This window comes from Fundulus heteroclitus, unplaced genomic scaffold, assembly GCF_011125445.2.
Source record: "Fundulus heteroclitus isolate FHET01 unplaced genomic scaffold, MU-UCD_Fhet_4.1 scaffold_135, whole genome shotgun sequence".
In the NCBI taxonomy this organism is placed as follows: Eukaryota; Metazoa; Chordata; class Actinopteri; order Cyprinodontiformes; family Fundulidae; genus Fundulus; species Fundulus heteroclitus.
This window is the reverse complement of record NW_023396547.1, coordinates 1-17915: the sequence shown is the minus strand read 5'-3', so window position 1 is coordinate 17915 and position 17915 is coordinate 1. Positions and strand designations below refer to the sequence as shown.

The 17915-nt window shown below is 40.6% G+C and overlaps 2 pseudogenes; one reads left to right on the top strand and one right to left on the bottom strand.

Moving 5' to 3' along the window:
• Positions 1-4461: 4461 nt before the first annotated feature.
• LOC105932002 lies at positions 4462-5989 on the bottom strand (annotated as a pseudogene).
• A 6737-nt stretch (positions 5990-12726) lies between these two features.
• Positions 12727-17915, top strand: LOC118558620 (annotated as a pseudogene).

Here is a 17915-nt window from a genome sequence, read left to right as displayed (position 1 = left end):
CCATTTCCAAAGCAGAGGCAATAATAACCAGGTCTGGGCATGAGCCGCCTCAGAACAGGAAACAGAAAAATAATAACTGAGTTCAGTCATCTGTGTGCAAACCGATATAGAGCAGTCAGACAAGACGCTGTTTTGACCTTTGTGTTTTGGATTCTACAGGAAGTTGTTGAGACAGCAAGGCTACATCCATGTCCCTCCTTATTGTTTGAGATCTCTGAAAGAAACTATAAAAAGGAAACAACCGGGGCGGCACAAAACACCAAAACTCTGTGTACACTATCTTGGTTTGATCAGGAAGAAAGTTGTAAGATAACAGGATATGTCCTGGAGGCCTGCCACGATCAGGCTGGAAGTTGCTTTTTTTGAAGTGAACTAAGCTGTAATATGATAGACAACATGATCAAATAAAACATATTAATTAACCTAATGTACAAAAAGAAAAAAACGATTATTGGTGTTTTTGGTCTGACCTCATTACTTTGTAGAGAGTTTATGAGTTGAGGTACAGAAATGTCTAAAATATGTCTAATATGGAAATTGGCACAGGCCTAAGCCTATGTTTGGACCAGATTCTCAGGTCTTAAGAGGTTAAAGGCAAGGAGAGAGGAAGCAGACTGAAATGTGCTCAGAAATAAAACATGGCGGAGCATTACTAAACAAAACTGAGGAAAAAACGAGATAATAAAATCTAGCTAAATGTGTAAAAACAAAATACAAAATAAAAACCATTGAGTTATCTTTTCAAATAAGATAACCTGAAAGAGTAAAACTTGGACAGCCTGTATGACAATGCTGTCATGTGCATGAAGCATCTTTCCACTTCTACTTTGATGCAGTCTTATTTTAATAGTCAGTCATGCTTTTAAGGTACCATATTGAGATCTACTTTTTAGTGGAGCACATGTGCTGGCTCATGTAAGCAGCAGGCAGTATGTCTGACATGCTGAGACAGGACATTTAAATATATGTATATAACGATCTAAAGTTATTTTAATCAGAATTGTGTATGTGATTGAAAGTGACACAGGCATCTCCTAAAAAATAAGAACACAATACACAAGGGGTATTGTTTTTGAAAAATAGCAATTAGAAAATAGCTGCATTAATAATAATAATAATAATAATAATAATAATAATAATAATAATAATAATCATAATCATAATCATAATCATAATCATAATCATAACACATTTTAATTATAATGGCCTTTACATTTCAAATAAAATCTCAAAGTGCTACAATAGCAGGGGGTTAAAAACAGCTCCCAAAGTATAATAAAAACAGAAACACAATAATAAACACCAAAAAAGCAAAATTGAAATCATAAGTATTAAAATTCCATTTGAAATAAGAATGTATTTAGGTGCTTTTTAAACACCCCCACAGTTTGTGGGGCCCTCAGGATCTCCGGGAGGGCATTCCATGTACGTAGGGCGACTGCCTGGAAGGCCCTGTCTCCCATAGTGGAGAGTTCAGTCCTAGGTTGGTCCAGGCAGCAGGTAGAGATGAGGAGCTTTTTGGTCACACTGTGCGAAAGGTTGCACAATGCTGGAAATTACCTAGTTATTCCTAAAATGTTCATGATGATTCAAATTTAAAGTAATCTTAGTTTTAACAATATTTTTCTCCTGACTGACAGTCTATCCATCACTTGTCAATGCCCGCTTGTCCTTGCAGGGTCATGGACAGGTTCCCAGTCCATTCCAGAGAAAAAACAAATATGCTGATTTATGTTTAGGGATTGTGAGAGGAAACTTTACTAGTCATAGATGACACATACGTATATATGTGGAGAACATGCACTCTCCCACGCCCGGATTTGAACTCAGGTTATTTGTTTCCTTTTCACCCACGAACAGCACCCTCCAAATATAACAACACTTATTCTACAAAGATTCTTGCAGCAAGGGAACACTGAGCAGTCCCTGACTGAAACTACCATTGATAGTTTGGTGTGGCGCAACCAGAGTCCCAACGTGAATCTGAAGAAGTTAACTCCCCATCAACACCCGAGTTGGCCTTCCTCAAAAGGTCTCAGATGACTCTGCCATAGTACCTGGGTGTTCACCAAAACAATAAACTGGCCTGGAGTCAAAACACTGATGACTTTTACAGGAAGGGTCAAACATGACTCTACCTGCTACGGACACTGAGGTCTTTTGGAGTGCAGGTGATGCTCCTTAAGATCTTTTTTGACTCTGTGGTGGCATCACCCATCTTATATCGTGTGGTTTGTTGGAGCAGCATCTTAATTACAACTGAGAGGAAGCGATTAAATTCAGTAAGCTCATCAGCGGTGTCCTATTAGGACTCCCCCTCAACCCAGTGCAGGTGGTGGGAGACAAACTCTAGTAAAATGAACATCACTGTCGGACATCTCCCAGCCCATGCATGAAGTTGTTACGGAGCTGGAGAGCTTCTTCAGTGACAGACTGCTACATCCTAGGTGTACTAAGGAGCGCTATCACAGATCCTGCCTCCATCCAGCTGTTAGACTTTGGAACCATCAATCCTCCCAATAAACGTAAGCGTTAATGTCAGAGCCCTTTTTTAATGTCTATTGTTGTTTTTGTACATAAACATACATACATGATTTTTTTAATCCACACCCCACAGTTGCACATTTCTTTACCTAGGTATGCTATGTTTAATTTGTTGTAAATTTGCCCTTACTGTTTAGTCTCTTATTCTTACTGTTGATTTTTTTATAGATTTTACCCTTTCATTTTGCTGCTCATACACCAGAATTTCCTCACTGTGGGACAATAAAGCACATTTCTATTGTATTCTATTCAAGTCCATTCTGTTGTAAACAGTTAAACAAATGTTTCCATATTTGTAAGAATCTGTTCTTTAGTAAGTAGGAGACAAAGCAAGACCTCCCCACAAGTGTTTACAAGTGAAAGATGTTACCTAGTATTAGAAAGCTGGTTCTGGGTAGACGAACAGAAGAATCGAGCAGAAAAATCACAAGTTAAAAGTACTAGGAAATTAACGAATGAATTAAAACTGAGGTAGTGCAGATATTGTTCTTTATTTTTGGATTTTCTTCTCACCTAAGGGAGCCGCCAGAGAACAAAATATAGAAATGACAGCCTGTTTAGCTTGGTGCGCATTGTGCAGCAAGTTCTTATGTTCCTGTGAAAAGCTGAAACCTCATGGGCAAACTAGAGTTCCTCTTTTTGTTTTGCTCAGTACAAAAACACTGTTTGTATAAAGATGGTCACTGCTGACTGGCGATAAAGTAAGATGCATGGTTCTATTCAAAGCCACTTCTATAAAACAGCTTAGGTTTCGTGCTATTTGCACTTAATCTCTGAGTATGTGTTATAAAGCTTCTGCTCCAAACTTACAAGTGATTATGTCATTCATTAAAAATCTCCTGTATAAAAACTGTACGATTCAACGCATGCACCGAGACTGAATGTTCTTTTAGGTTTCAGAGGTGAATTGTTTTTAATAGGCCAGGGGCTTTTACTGGTTTTTTACTTTCTCAAATTTCTAAAACCCAGGTTGATCACATCATATTTATGAAATATCTGCTGTTTATGCTAAAGAGCTTATTCATATAACACTTATTCAGCGTTTTTTGTTGTTGTTTTTTATCTCTGTTGCCCTGCCCTGTTCACCACACAGCCCCAAGGGCCTGTGATCTGTCACCTCCATTTAACTATAATCACAAAGCCAAAAGTCTAATGCATTGTTTTTAAAGTGTGAAATGTTTTTGCAAGCTGCCTCCATGCCAAAGAGCTTTGGCCAGTGAGTTCACACTCAGGTTAAACATTTCCTTTGACCTTGTGCAACTTTATATAAGTATTCAAAACCATCTGCTTCTAGCGGCGGTGGCAGTGAATATGAAAGGGGAAGAGGTGGGGATGTCGGTCATTTAGTGTTAGGCTGCAGTGCCGCCCACTGAAAGAACATGAGGAGAGTGGTGAGGACAGCAGAAGGGCTCATCGGGGCTCTTCTTCCCTCCATTAAGGACCTTTCATCACAGCGACGTGTGTCCTGAGCCCATAACATCATCAGAGACCCCACACACCCCCACTATGGACTGTTCTCCCTGCTACCTTCTGGGAAGAGGTTCTGCAGCATTCGCTGCAGGTCCACCAGGTTCTGTAAAAGCTTTTTCCCAGTGGCCATCAGACTGACAGCTATAACTGGACTTTGTACCACATGTGTCCTGCATTATTTACATTTCAATTGTTGTACTGTTAAATCACTGCTGCACTTTATCCTGTAACTATCCTGCAAAGTTACTTTATTCTGAAATCCACTGCAATTCACTGAAATTCTCAAGCTGTGTGCAAACTAAATTTCGTTCTGTACGCACTCTGTGCATACAAAATGACAATAAAGTTTGTCTAAGTCCAAGTTAAATGAACGACAGAACGGAACTATAATACGTCACGTCATCTGTGATTTACCCGGGGTTACGGGGTGTTTCGGGTCTTTAATAATCAGACACCCTCACCCGGGCGACCCAGCTGGGGACGATCACTACCCGGCTTGTGTCCAAGTAGGGCACCACGGATCTCCCCCCCCCCCCCCCCCCCACAGCCACCGCAAAGGCCTTTTCTGCGGCCTCAGGAATGTTCTTGGTGGCTTTCCTCAACTGCAGTCCTCTAACACCAAGGAGTTTGAACACTCTCTGTAATGAGTGACCTGCAAAACCTCAGCACCGACTTCGACAGGTTCACAGCGGGCCTTCCAGCCATTGCTCCGGCACTCTGTGGTGAGCTCCGAGTATTTAGCCCTCTTGTGCTCGTTAGCCTCCTCAATACGGTCCTCCCATGGTACAGTCAGTTCCAGTAAGACCACTTGCCTGGTGCTCTCCGATGTTAACACCAAATCTGGGCGGAGTGAAGTGGTAGCTATGTTAACTGGGAACTTGAGTTGCCGTCCTAGGTCAACTTGGAGCTGCCAGTCACGGGCGGTAACGAGGAGCCACCCTGAGGAATTGGGCTGGTGGTTTGCCTTTTGCCCCGCTCTAACAAAGGTGATTGACTGCTTCGGAGCAACCTGGGTCTTGCTGTTCTGTATCGCTGTGCTGAGTGAATCCGCCAAGGATTTTAGAACCTGGTCGTGGCGCCAACGATACCGCCCCTCTCCTAAAGCCTTCGGGCAGCAGCTCAGAATGTGCTCTATGGTGCCCCTTCTCTGGCACAGTTTACACTCTGGACTATCCTCCAGGCCCCAGGTGTGAAGGTTGGCCGGACTTGGGAGGACATCGCAAACAGATTGTATAAGGAACTTTGTGCGAAGAGGTTCGGCTTTCCAGAGCTCTGCCCACGTGCATTTACGAGGGTCCACATGCTCCCACCTAGTCCATGCCCCTTGCTTGGACATGCCAACCATCTTGATGTGACGTTCTTCCTCTACCTCTGCACGGATCTCATCTTGGACCAGTTGGCGCTTCTCCTTTCCGCTGGCACGGTCTTAGCGCAGCTTGGGAGAGCTACCCAGGCCTGCCCTCCCCACTGCCACGGCTCCGACCAAGGTTTTATGCCTCAGCCTTGCCTCCGCTCTACTGACAGCTTCTTGTGCCTGCCACTTCCTTCCAGTCTTGACAAGGATTCCTGCCGATGCCACTTTAGCGTCCGCCAAGTCCCTGTACATCATCACCTCTCTTGAGCGGGTGACTTTGAACTCCTCCATTAGTCCACTGAAAGGGAAGTGCAGCTTGGTGGAATGGCCATACAGGGCAATGCTGCTCAAGGACCGAGGGAGCCCAAGCCATCTTCTGAGAAACTGGCTAATGGTCTTCTCTAGTGCTTCTACCGTTGTCACTGGTACCTCGTAGACTAACAGGGGCCAGAGTATTCTAGGCAGGACTCCGTGCTGGTACATCCAGGCCTTGTACTTTCCTGGGAGATCTGATTTGTCAATGGCTGTGAGCCAGGATGACAAGTCACTCTTGGTTTGCTGCAATGCCGCTGCATCCTTCAGGGAGCTGTCAAAGATCTTACCCAGATACATTTTGATATTTTTCAAATATTAATGGTATTTTCCATTATGAAATGTCTTTATATTTACACAGAAATGAGGGGCATCCTTGCAAATAAAATAAAAAAAAAACTGTCTGCACCAGCATCTCCATCCAGTGTAGATCTTGTCATGCTAGCCTTTGCTTGGAATAGAAAATAAAATAACCCCATGGTATTTTAGTAAACAGCATGCTGACATGTGATTGACTCTCTGGGTCTGCAAGATGAGTTAATCTCCTCAGGACACATTCTTTCCTCAGCAGGTAGAGTGGCCGAGAATGATGCTGCAAATAAGCTACATTGCATAAAAACTGAGAAAAACAAGCCAGCTGAATACATAATTTTTACTAAAATGGGACTTACCAACTTTTGTAGATGTTTATTTGCTCTTTAGATGCAATCATGTAGAAACTGGTTTCCAGTCTCAACTCATCTCAAATAATTCATCTTTTAGCTCACTCAACCAGAGCTCATCTTCATGTCTCCCTAATTTAAATTCCCTTACATTATTTAGTTTTTAATCTACTTACATCCACACAGAACAAGCATGGGCAAATATTCCCACCAATCAAGAAAAAAATAAAAAATGGGCCCATATGTAAAAACGTATCCAGCCGCAGTGAATCAAACAAAGCATGCCCGCATTTACAACACAATAAACAATGACGGTCCTCCTAGAATTACTCATACTAATCTATTGAAACCATGAGGCCCATCATTGTTACTTTTTTGTCTTCAGTTTCCTTTAATACTCAGTGGGTTAGCTTCCTCTAAGCAGATGTACAGCTGGACTGCTATCAAAGGAATGGAAAGGGTAAAAAAAGTGTTGCTAAACTGAACTCCAGCTTAGCAACACAAATTGATTGAATTTGACTTTGAAAAGTGCCTTGAGATTACGTGTTGTGAATTGGCACTATATAAATAAAATTTAATTGAATCGAATTGATAATGCACAGTCAGAGCCTTTATTCATCTAATGGCATTCTGTACTTTTAACACCAGCTGATCTTTCCAAACACAGTCCTTACATTACACAAGTTGGCAATACAATTTAAAAAAATGAAAACAAAATGTTTGGGTTTGCTTTTTCAGCAGAGCCTTCTAAAAAATTCATATCTCGGGCTTTACTAATTTGACATACTGAATCCTGTAACTTAGAAAACAAGCACCCTGGAACTTTTAATGATTGTAGCAATCAGGAGTAATATCTTAAATGATCAAAAGCTCATAAGCAGCGGTAAAGAGTGAAACTTTCTGATGGGTTGAGTTTGCATAGTATGTAAAAAAGCATTTACAAACTTTTTTAAGGAGACAGATATATGTATAATTTTTATTATACTCAACCAGGATACATCATTTGCCTTTTTGCAGGGCATGCAATGTTACTGTGGCTGCTCAGCTGTGTAAACCCACCATGAGGATATTCAACGGTTTACAGCTGGAAAGAGAGAGTGCCCCCCCCCCCATTTTATCTGTTCACCATTTTCAGCTTTTAGTGCGTTCTGCTTTTTGTCACGCATTGTAAAAACAAGTTAGCCATGCACTTTTACTGCCTAAATCCTCAGATGTTTCTTCAGCCAATTTGAATTCTGGTTTCAGATTAAGGACGAGTATAGAAACATTTTTTTCTCACCTCTGTGCGGTTCTCACGGGCACTGAGCACGCTTGCGCTAGCATTTTAACCACACTGCAGTAGTGCTTTGCTCTTTAAATGGAGTAAAGTTAAACAGCTATTTTGGTATGGATAATTTTTCTGTGAAGCAATGTAAAAGGGTGTGAAAATACATTGTGGGCCACAGAATCTAAGGATTCCTAAAGAGCAGCATTCTCCTATTTTCGGATTTTAAATAACTAAGGTGAGCTGTGAAGTAAAGCAAAGTGTATCTTTCCTTACACAGTGTTTTGCTTTTCTTTTTTTTTTACTAACTGAATGTTTGTTCTGGCTATTAGTCTTTTTTCCTTGTGATCATTTTCAGTAGTCTCAATCAATAGGTCTTCAAACTTTCTGTCTGGTAAAGGTTTATATTTTTCTATGCAGTCTTTCAACTCAAACATGATCGCACACTGTGTTGTCTTCTCTTTAAAAGAGGAAATGGAAAAGGGAGAAATATAAGCAGATGGGTGAGGCCTAAAGAACTACACTGCTCAAATAGATAAAGGGAATACCTCAACAAAGTAATGTAACTCCAAATCACTTACACATTTGTGGAATTGTCACAACTTAGGTTGTAACACTTATTGTGAATCAATTTCACCTGCTGCTGTGCAAATGGAACATACAACAGATGGAAATGAGAGGCAATTAGCAAGACAACCTCTACAAAATAGTGATTCTGCAGGCGGTCCAAAGCATGGAATAGGTACCAGGAGACAGGCCAGTAAACCAGGAGACATGGAGGGGGTCGTAGGAGGGCGACAACCCAGCAGCAGGACCGCTTTTCCTTTGTGCAAGGAGGAACAAGAGGTCCACTGCCAGAGCCCTGTAAAAATGACCTCCAACAGGCCACAAATGTGTGTGTTTCTACTAAATTGGTCAGAAACAGACTCCATGAGGGTGTTACGAGGGCCCGACATCCATATATGGGGCCTGCGCTTACAGCACAACAGAGTGCAGGACGATTGTCGTTTGCTAGGGAACACCAAAATTGGCAGTCTCGCCATTGGCACCCTGTACTCAGATGAAAGCAGGTTCACACTGAGCACATGTGACCGATGTGACAGAGTCTGGAGACACCGTGAAGAATGTTATGCTGCCTGCAACATGCTCCAGCGTGACCGGTTTTGTGGTGGGTCATTCATGATGTGCGGAAGCATTTCTTTGTATGGCCACACAGTCCTCCAGGTGTCCTGACTGCCATAAGGTACCGGTATGAGATCCTTAGACCCCGTTTTGAGACCATATGAGTAGGCCCTGGGTTACTTCTTATGTATGACAATGCTAGGCCTCATGCGGCTGAAATGTGTCAGCAGTCCCTGCATGATGAGGGCATTGATGGACTGGCCCGCCTATTCCCAAGACCTGAAACCAATTGAGCACATCTGGGACATCATGTTTCGGTCAATCCACCAACGCCAGCACAGACTGTTGAGGAGCTAACTGATGCTCAAATACAGGTATAGGGAGAGATCCCTCAGGAGAACATCCGCTGTCTCATCAGGAGCATGCCCAGGCATGGTCAGGAGGTTCTACAGGCATGTGGAGGCCACACACACTATTGAGCTTCATAAACTTGTCTTGAGGAATATTCACTGATGTTGAATCAGCCTGTCATTTTCAATTAAAATTTCAATTAAATTTTATTTATATAGCAGCAATTCATGATACATGTCATCTCAAGGCACTTTCCAAAGTCAATTTCAATCAGATTATAAAGATTGGTCAAAAGGTTTCCTATCTAAGGAAACCCAGCAGATTGCATCAAGTGTTGACAAACAGCATTCACTCCCCCTGAAAGAGCGTAGAGCCACAGGGAGAGTCGTCTGCATTGTTGATGGCTTTGCAGCAATCCCTCATACTGAGCAAGCATGAAGCGACAGCGGAGAGGAAAACTCCCCTTTAACGGGAAGGAAAAACCTCCAGCAGAACCAGGCTCAGTATGAACAGTCCTCTGCCTCGACCAACTGGGGGTTAGGAAAGACAGAGCAGACACACAATAAGAGAGACAAAAAAGCACAGAAGCACACATTGATCAAGGAATCTTTTCTACATTAGATGGTAATAGCGGGTGATCTATTTTCCCTAGATGATGTCACAGGTAACAGAACGCCAGACCAGGTGCAGGTGAAAAAAAATTACAAAAAGGTAAAAGATGAAATAACAATTAAGCAATGCATATTGGAGAACAGTAGGATAACTCAGCAGAGTGAGAAAAATAGACCCTGATGTCCTCCAGTAGCCTAAGCCTATATCAGCATAACTACAGAGATAGCTCAGGGTAACATAAGCCACTCTAACTATAAGCTTTGTCAAAAAGGAAAGTTTTAAGCCTAGTCTGAAAAGTAGACGGGTTGTCTGCCGACCGGACTAAAACTGGGAGTTGGTTCCACAGGAGAGGAGCCTGATAACTAAAGGATCTGCCTCCCATTCTACTTTTAGAGACTCTAGGAACCACAAGTAGACCTGCAGTCTGAGAGTGAAGTGCTCTGTAAGAAACATACGATGTAATCAGTGCACTGATATATGATGGAGCTTCATTATTAAAGGCTTTATACGTGAGAAGGAAATTTTTAAATTCTATTTTTGATTTAACAGGAAGCCAATGAAGGGAAGCTAAAATTGGAGAAATATGTTATTTTCCACTTTCACATTGAGTCTGAATCAAAATCCAGATCTCCACTGTGCAATAATTTAAATTTACATTCATAATGTTTGTGTTATTTTCATCTCAATCATTCCCACTGTGTTAATGATAAAAATTTTCAATGAGAATTTTAAATTAATTGAGATCGTGTCATGGTTTAGTTTCAGTCTGGCTTTTTTCCCTGTAATTTTTCAGTTCCTCCTCCTCTCACTCTGCTTACCCTCCACTCCCTCAGCAATCAGTCACACTTGTTAGGCACTAATTAGTCAGAATTTACTCCACCTGCCAGCCTCCCTACATAAGCCTCCCTCAGTTTTCTCTTCCCTGCTGGCTTGTCTTCAGTCTCTACCAACACCACGCCTGTCTAGTCCTGTTTTCATCAGTCTCCACTCACTCCATGTCTGTCAGCCTAGTTTGCTCCCTGTTTAGTTGCTGGATCTCCTGCTACCACTCAGCTCCAGGTAAAGCCTCTGCTAGCTGCTGGATTTTCTGCCTCCTCTGTGCCTCAAGTAAGGCCTCTGCTAACTGTTGGATTTCCTGCCACCCCTGTGCTCCAACTTTGCTCGCTGCTTTGTTGCCTGGATCTCCTGTGCCCCTGTACTCCAGCAGCCCTGCTCTCCCTAGAACTGTCTCACTCTGCATCTCTGGTCTGATAGCAGTCCTGCAATCCTAGAACTCTCTCCAGTCTTTTCCAGTCAGCCTGCTCCTGCACCCATCATCTCCAGTCCGGTTATTAACTCTGATCATCATCCTACTCATTACTTTCAATAAACTGCAATAGAACAAACTATGTGTGTGTGTGCTCTGTACGGGTTCACATAGACAAACATGACAGATCTAGGATATTATTTTAGTGTTCCCTTTAATTTTGTGAGCAGTGTATGTACATCAAATCTGAAAGTATCTGAGAATAATCTAACCGTATCCTAAAGTCTTGTCTTGAAGAAAACCTAAGCTGTCCACCATCCTTTAGTTGATCATGTTTTAAGCTAAGAGCTCCTTGTGAATCTCACCTTGATGGTGTTAACATGCTATTTTATGCCAAGTTGAATTATAGTTGCAATAGCATAGCATTTTTGTTTTATATAGCACATGAGACACAAAGAAAAACAATTTAAATCCTAAACGTATCAACGTGGTACACTAATCAGACGCAAGAGTGCAATCAATATCAGACCCACATTATGTTAAAACCCAAAGAGAAAAAGTTTGTTGTCAAGTGATATTTAAGAATATAAATGAAATTTTATTAAATCCAGTTTTATTTATATAGCACCAATTCACAACACAATTAATTCAAGTCATACAGACAGATTGGTTAAAAAGTGCTGTATCTAAGGAAGCCTAGCGGATTGCATTGGGTCATTGACCTGGAGCATTCACATCTCCTGAAAGAGAGCGTAGCCACAGTGGACAGCGCAAAAAGAAAACAATATTTCAAATAATACTAATGCTATCTGTAGCAAAACACCAAACAAGGAAACCTATAGTTTAAACATTAATAGAGATTTACTGTGTCCTAAAATTCTCCGTATCATTTTATAGTGACCACATACAACCAATCTTTGTCACATATTATTTGCTTCTCTTCTGTTTGTTTTAAAACCTCTTTGAGTTTGATTTCATTGGTCATTCATGCAACACAACATTTATCACATCAACTTTCTTCTTATTCAAACTTTATTGTATCAATATTTCATCTGAAGCCAATCAACAAGACCAGTTTGCAATGATCACTTAGGCGTATAAAAACCTCATAAACTGAAGTCAAGTGAGATATACGCAGCTTGTGATTACACAAGTTGTTGGTGTGTTTTATTCTGTAAGGAACGGAGAATTCCCACGATGCGGGGAACACAGATGTGTACATCTTTTTCTTTTTTTTCTTTATTTTTGCTGTTTCTTTGTCTAAATCAGAAGTACTTTAAGGCAAGAGCCATATACGTGTCATCATCATAGTCAGGAGGCTGTGTGCCTTTGGGAGATTAAGTCAGACAGCTGGGCTCCATAAAACAATGAACCGTGTGAAAGTATCAGCTTTTTTAACCCTGTGTGTCCCCTAATCAGAGTCCACATCGGCAAAGAGGGAAGAGAGTTCCAGACAAAGACAGATAGAAATGATCTGTGCACACACACTTTTAGGTGAGGTCTTTGTTATCTGGTATTAAAATGTCAGTAAGCTGTCATAGCTACATCCTGTCTCAGCCACCCCACCCCAACAAGTACATTAGTTCCTGAAAACTTGCTGGTTGTACAAACCCCAGAGTTTGTCAGAGGCGGGATTTGAAAGAGAGAGAGAGAGAGAGAGAGAGAGAGAGAGAGAGAGAGAGAGAGAGAGAGAGAGAGAGAGAGAGAGAGAGAGAGAGTTTTTTGAAGGTCTAGTAATCCCTGGCAGCTCACATCAACAGAGAGAGATCAGGCTAGGCGTAGAAGAGAGACTAAATCAAGATGCAGTTTTAAACAATGAGGCATCGATAAACTCACAGAAACAGAGCTGGCATAAAAGCTAGCAACTCTGCTTTTGTGATAGACATTAACTTGTACACTTAAGACCTTTTTTTCATTTTTTTTCCAGTTCGCAAGGCTTGTGGGAACACAGAGAAGAGCGCCAGACCATTTGAATGTGGAAGAAAGTTTTGGTTTTTTTTACTTTTTGAATACTGATCTGGACATTGCTTGCCTCTGCGCCATGAGAGCCAAGTCGACTCTCCTGTTACTGGGTGAGTCACATCTGTCATTAATTAAAAAATGAGTGGAAAAAATAATTTGAAAAAATATATGTATTCTAATGGTTTGTTAAAAGAAACCTAATTTATATGCCAGTGCTGTAACTTTTGTGATTAGCTATTTATTCATGCATAATGGGATTAATGAGTTATCTTCAAATCAGTTCAGCCGTATTTTTATTTATTTTTTCATTTAATTATCCACCTCTCACTGGAAAAATAACCTGTAAACTATACATTTGATTTGGTATCTGTATTTTAATTATGTCAGAGTTCCATCACAGCTTTAGTTTGGAAAAGAGCTCAAAACACATTTTGTGAACAATCTGTATATTGTTAATTTGACTTAAAGGCAATATTTATACGCTATGACCTCATCTGCCTGCACCCACATTAGTTCTTACCACTGACTAACCACACGGGTCGTCAGCTGACCTCAGTAGAAACGCTCTGTTTTTCTGCTACTAGCAACAAGAAACAACACTGACACATCCTGACTTCTGAAAACCACTGAACGTTTTCAGGAGATCCACAGTCTGAGCCTAGATGTTTATAGTGCTACTCTTACTTTAACACCAGCTGATCGTTCTAAATATGGTTTTACCAGACACTCGTGGTGATTTTTGTGAATTACATTACATATGGTGGCAACACAATCTAGACTATAAAAACTAAATATTTGTTTTTGAGGGTTTTTTTAAGCAGGCTCTTCTCAAAGTTCATTATATCTCTGGCTTTAATAATTTGGCTTATCGAATATTATAACCATCCATCTATCCATTTTCCGACACACTTATCCCTGCTGGGGTCGCGAGGGGTGCTGGTTCCTATCTCCAGCTGTCAAAGGGCGACACAGAGACAGACAGGACAAACAACCATTCAATATTGTAACCATGCAATACAAATAGCCTGTATCTTTTATTGATTTTAATAATCATTCATAACAGATTATTGGCCAAAATGTAATAGGGTGCAGAAAACAGTGACACTTTCTGTTTATTTTACAGCTTTGATCAGTCCTCTTTTCACTGCTCAAGCAGAACAAGACTGCTCTGAGGGGTTTGAAAGTAGTTTGGCAAAAGGCTGTGTTGGTATGTAAAAAAGCATAAACTTTTTTAAAGTGACAGATATAAATTTAGCATAATGCAACTTTCTTTTAAACATAAAATATACTTAATTGTTCTTTATCATACTCATAGTGTTCAATCTTTATTAAAAAAAATTCTACCTAACAGTTGATATATTGAAATTATTGTTGTTGTTGTTTTTTTTACCATTTCCTTGTTATTTTTCTTGTCATCAGTTTCGAATAAATATTAGGCCAAGAATAATTTCTTCCTAACATAACTTTTCACAATTGTCTTTCCTTTACAAAGATGTAAATGAATGTGAAGAGTACGATGAAGGATGCGGTGAAAATTCAAGATGTTTCAACACAGTTGGCAGCCACTACTGCCAGTGCAATGATGGTTTCAGGTCAACAACAACTGTGAATTTTACACTGGGACAACCTGCAGAGTGTAATGGTAAATAGTTTTTAATTAGACATAACAGACAATCTGAGTTCATCTGTCATTTACTCATGCATCATTGTTCTTTTCTTACCTGTTAAAACAAAGATATCAATGAATGTCTGGAGAACCGAGACGTCTGTGGACCAAATGCCATTTGTACCAACACAATTCCCAACTACAATTGCACCTGTAAACAGGGATTTGCCTCTTCTACTGGAGTAGAAACATTTCATGGCAAAGACAACGTTACATGCATAGGTAACACAGTCACTTCCTGTACAGTGGGTTTAGTTTGCGTTGCTCTGCATTTAGGCTGATGGCTCCGTGTCAGTTTGTTTTCTCAAGTATCTTTTACATCCCTTCCCCTTTTGCGCATACAGACATAGACGAGTGTAAAGAGGAAAATATTTGTGGTCCGAATGCAACATGCATGAACACACAAGGACTGTATTATTGCATCTGCGAGGCTGGCTATGAACTGAAATCTGGAAAACCAAACTTTACAGGGAAAGGAGAGCAATGTGAAGGTGATGACTATGACATAATAGGAAATGATATATTAAAAATTGTTTAGCCAAATCAACTATTCAAGAATTACATTGAAATCAGACATATTAGTTGAACACTGAGTGTATCACACTGTAATAATTTTTCCGTCTTTGATTTGTTTCCATTTCAGGCAAATGTAAGCTTGATAAGACAATCTGTGGAAATGGGTCCTGTCATCAGAGACCCAGTGGACATTACTGTGCATGCTTTGCAGGGTTTACTAACTACGGCAACAAAACATCTCGCTGTACTGGTAAGCATAGAGCAGCTTTTACTTTTTCTGAACGGCCAATACTAAAATGTATTTTTTGTTGATGATAAACAAAGCACCTATAAAATGATTTTTAGAAAGTCATAGAAATCTTTCTCTTTTTTGTTTAGCCCTGGACTGTGGAGTTTTCAAAGATGTAAAAACTCTAACAGAGGTAAATTCACAGCAAAAACTGTTTGTTGTTTTCTAAATGCGATCTTCCTTAAATTTTTGTTATCATTGGACATTTTTGTCAACTGCCCATTTTTTATTTGTTTGTTTGCTTGTTTTCAGAACATTTACAGCGTACAGGATCATGTGAAGGAATTGAGTGATAGCTGTATGAATCTCATAGAAAATGAGGATCCAGCAGAGCTCAATGGAGAAGGCTTACTAAAGGTACAAATAGTTTTAGTTTATGTGACAAGAAAAAGACGAGAGGAAGTCCTCTCCTCTGCATGCTGTCAGGAAGTGTTCAGCAAGCTGACTTAGTCTGACTTTTCTTTTTGTTTCAGCTTTTCATACATGCATGTTGTTTCCTTTTCTTTCCTCTTCTGACTGTAGAGTCTGCTCTCTTTGATCGACAAGCTCTTGTCCACTGGATTCCTCAATGATAACAGTAAAATCTCCATCTTTCTGGATTTGGTGGAGCAAAGTCTAAGGGTCATAGGACCTTTTATTAAAACACCAGGGACGAATAGATCCACCAGTCACACAGGTAAAACAGAAATGAATACTCCTTAGACTTCCTTTTTATTATTTATTGCATCAACCTGCTTCTTCAAAGTCCAAATTTCAGTGTTACTTTCTACCTGCTGATTTTTACTTTAGCACAAGTAATTTGAGTTAAATAACAATTTTCCACCAGAGATGGACCTGCTGGTGCATACCGGGATGTCTATACCCCAAGGACTGCATACTTTGTCATCAAAGCATGCCAAACTGGACATGAAGTTGGAGGAAGCTGCAGGAGATCCCTCATCTTATCCAGGTAACAATGATGTCTATAAATAACACATTTAAAGCACATCCATATGAAACGCTGACCCCGTTTTGTCCTCTCATCAAAGGATTTACAACGGTTTCACTGCTGAGCTATTCAAACCTGGAAGAATTTGCAGATCATTTCTTCAGTGGGATGGAAAAGACAGAGAACCAGAGCTTTAAGCTGAACTCCAAAGTTGTGACTATCAGCGTCAGTAACAGAGACACAGAACACCTCAAACAACCAGTCAACATAACTTTGTACCACCTTGATCAGGTAAAGAGAAAAATCTCTTTTTTTTCCCATAACATTCACTTTGTTAGGATAATTGATAAAGCATGGCATGTATCTGTTTTACAGTCAAGTCAAGCTACCCAGCATTGCGTGTTCTGGGATGCCTCTAAGGAAGGAGGTGCATGGTCAGCTCGTGGCTGCAGCGTTGTGGATTCCAACCCAAAATACACCGTGTGTTCCTGTAACCACCTGAGCAGCTTTGCTGTGCTCATGGCACTCTATGAGATAGAGGTTATACATCCCTAACTATACACAGTGATTAAAAACATAAAGCGACTAACACTCCAGAATGCAGAGCTTCATCTTGACGTCCTTTACTTGTCTGTTGCTCCCATTCTGTCTCCGTACAGGGCCATTTTGAGTTGCAGCTGATCTCTCCTGGGGTAGGCCTATCCCTTTTCACTGACCTGTCTGTTCCTCTGCATACTGACATTCTCGATGATTCGGTCCATCAAAAGCCCAAGAACAACATTCACCTGCACCTCCTGCATCAGCCTCTTTATTGCGACCCTCATCTTTCTCGTAGGGATCTCTCAGACACAGAACAGGGTAAATGCTTTCACTTGTTGTTGTTTGCAAAAAAAAATGTCTTGAAGGTTTTTGCAACTTTAAAAAAAACACCAGAGAAGCAAGTATTGAATTATACCGAGGTTATTTGTGTTTTTAGTCCTTAACAGATTCAAGTGCGCTTTCCCTGTATCTTGAGCCTGCCTTGAAACGTTATGCCTTGTCTCGTTTCACATGCTGAGCTTCATCTCCAATAGGTTGGCTGTGCAGTAGTGGCTGGGCTGCTGCACTTATTCTACCTGGCTGCATTCTGCTGGATGTGTCTGGAGGGAATCAGCCTTCAGGATGGTAGTCTGGTCTTCAACACCAACTTCAGAACTGTCTACATGATGGCAGGGGGCTACGGAGTCCCAGCAGTAATTGTTGCTATCACCGCATTGGTTAATGCAAATGGATACGGGACTGCAAATAGTGAGTTTTCTTGTTCTATCAGCTAATATTACTCTATTTTCATTTTTTTCCCCAATTTTGTAACCATGCTTTAAACTCAGATCACATTAACCTACGGTCTTCTCAATAAACTCTCATTTTGCATTCCAGTTGCTGGCTAAACTTGGATTCCATTTGGTTTTCTTTGGCCCTGCCTGTGTCATCATTATTGTAAGTATCACCAAAAAAACGAATGAATTGTTTACTTAAAAATTATTTTGGGAACCAAACCATTTCTGTTCAAAACGTTGTTATTCTTCCAGGTTAACATCTTCTTCTTTCTCATCACCGTGTGGAAGTTGGCACAGAAAA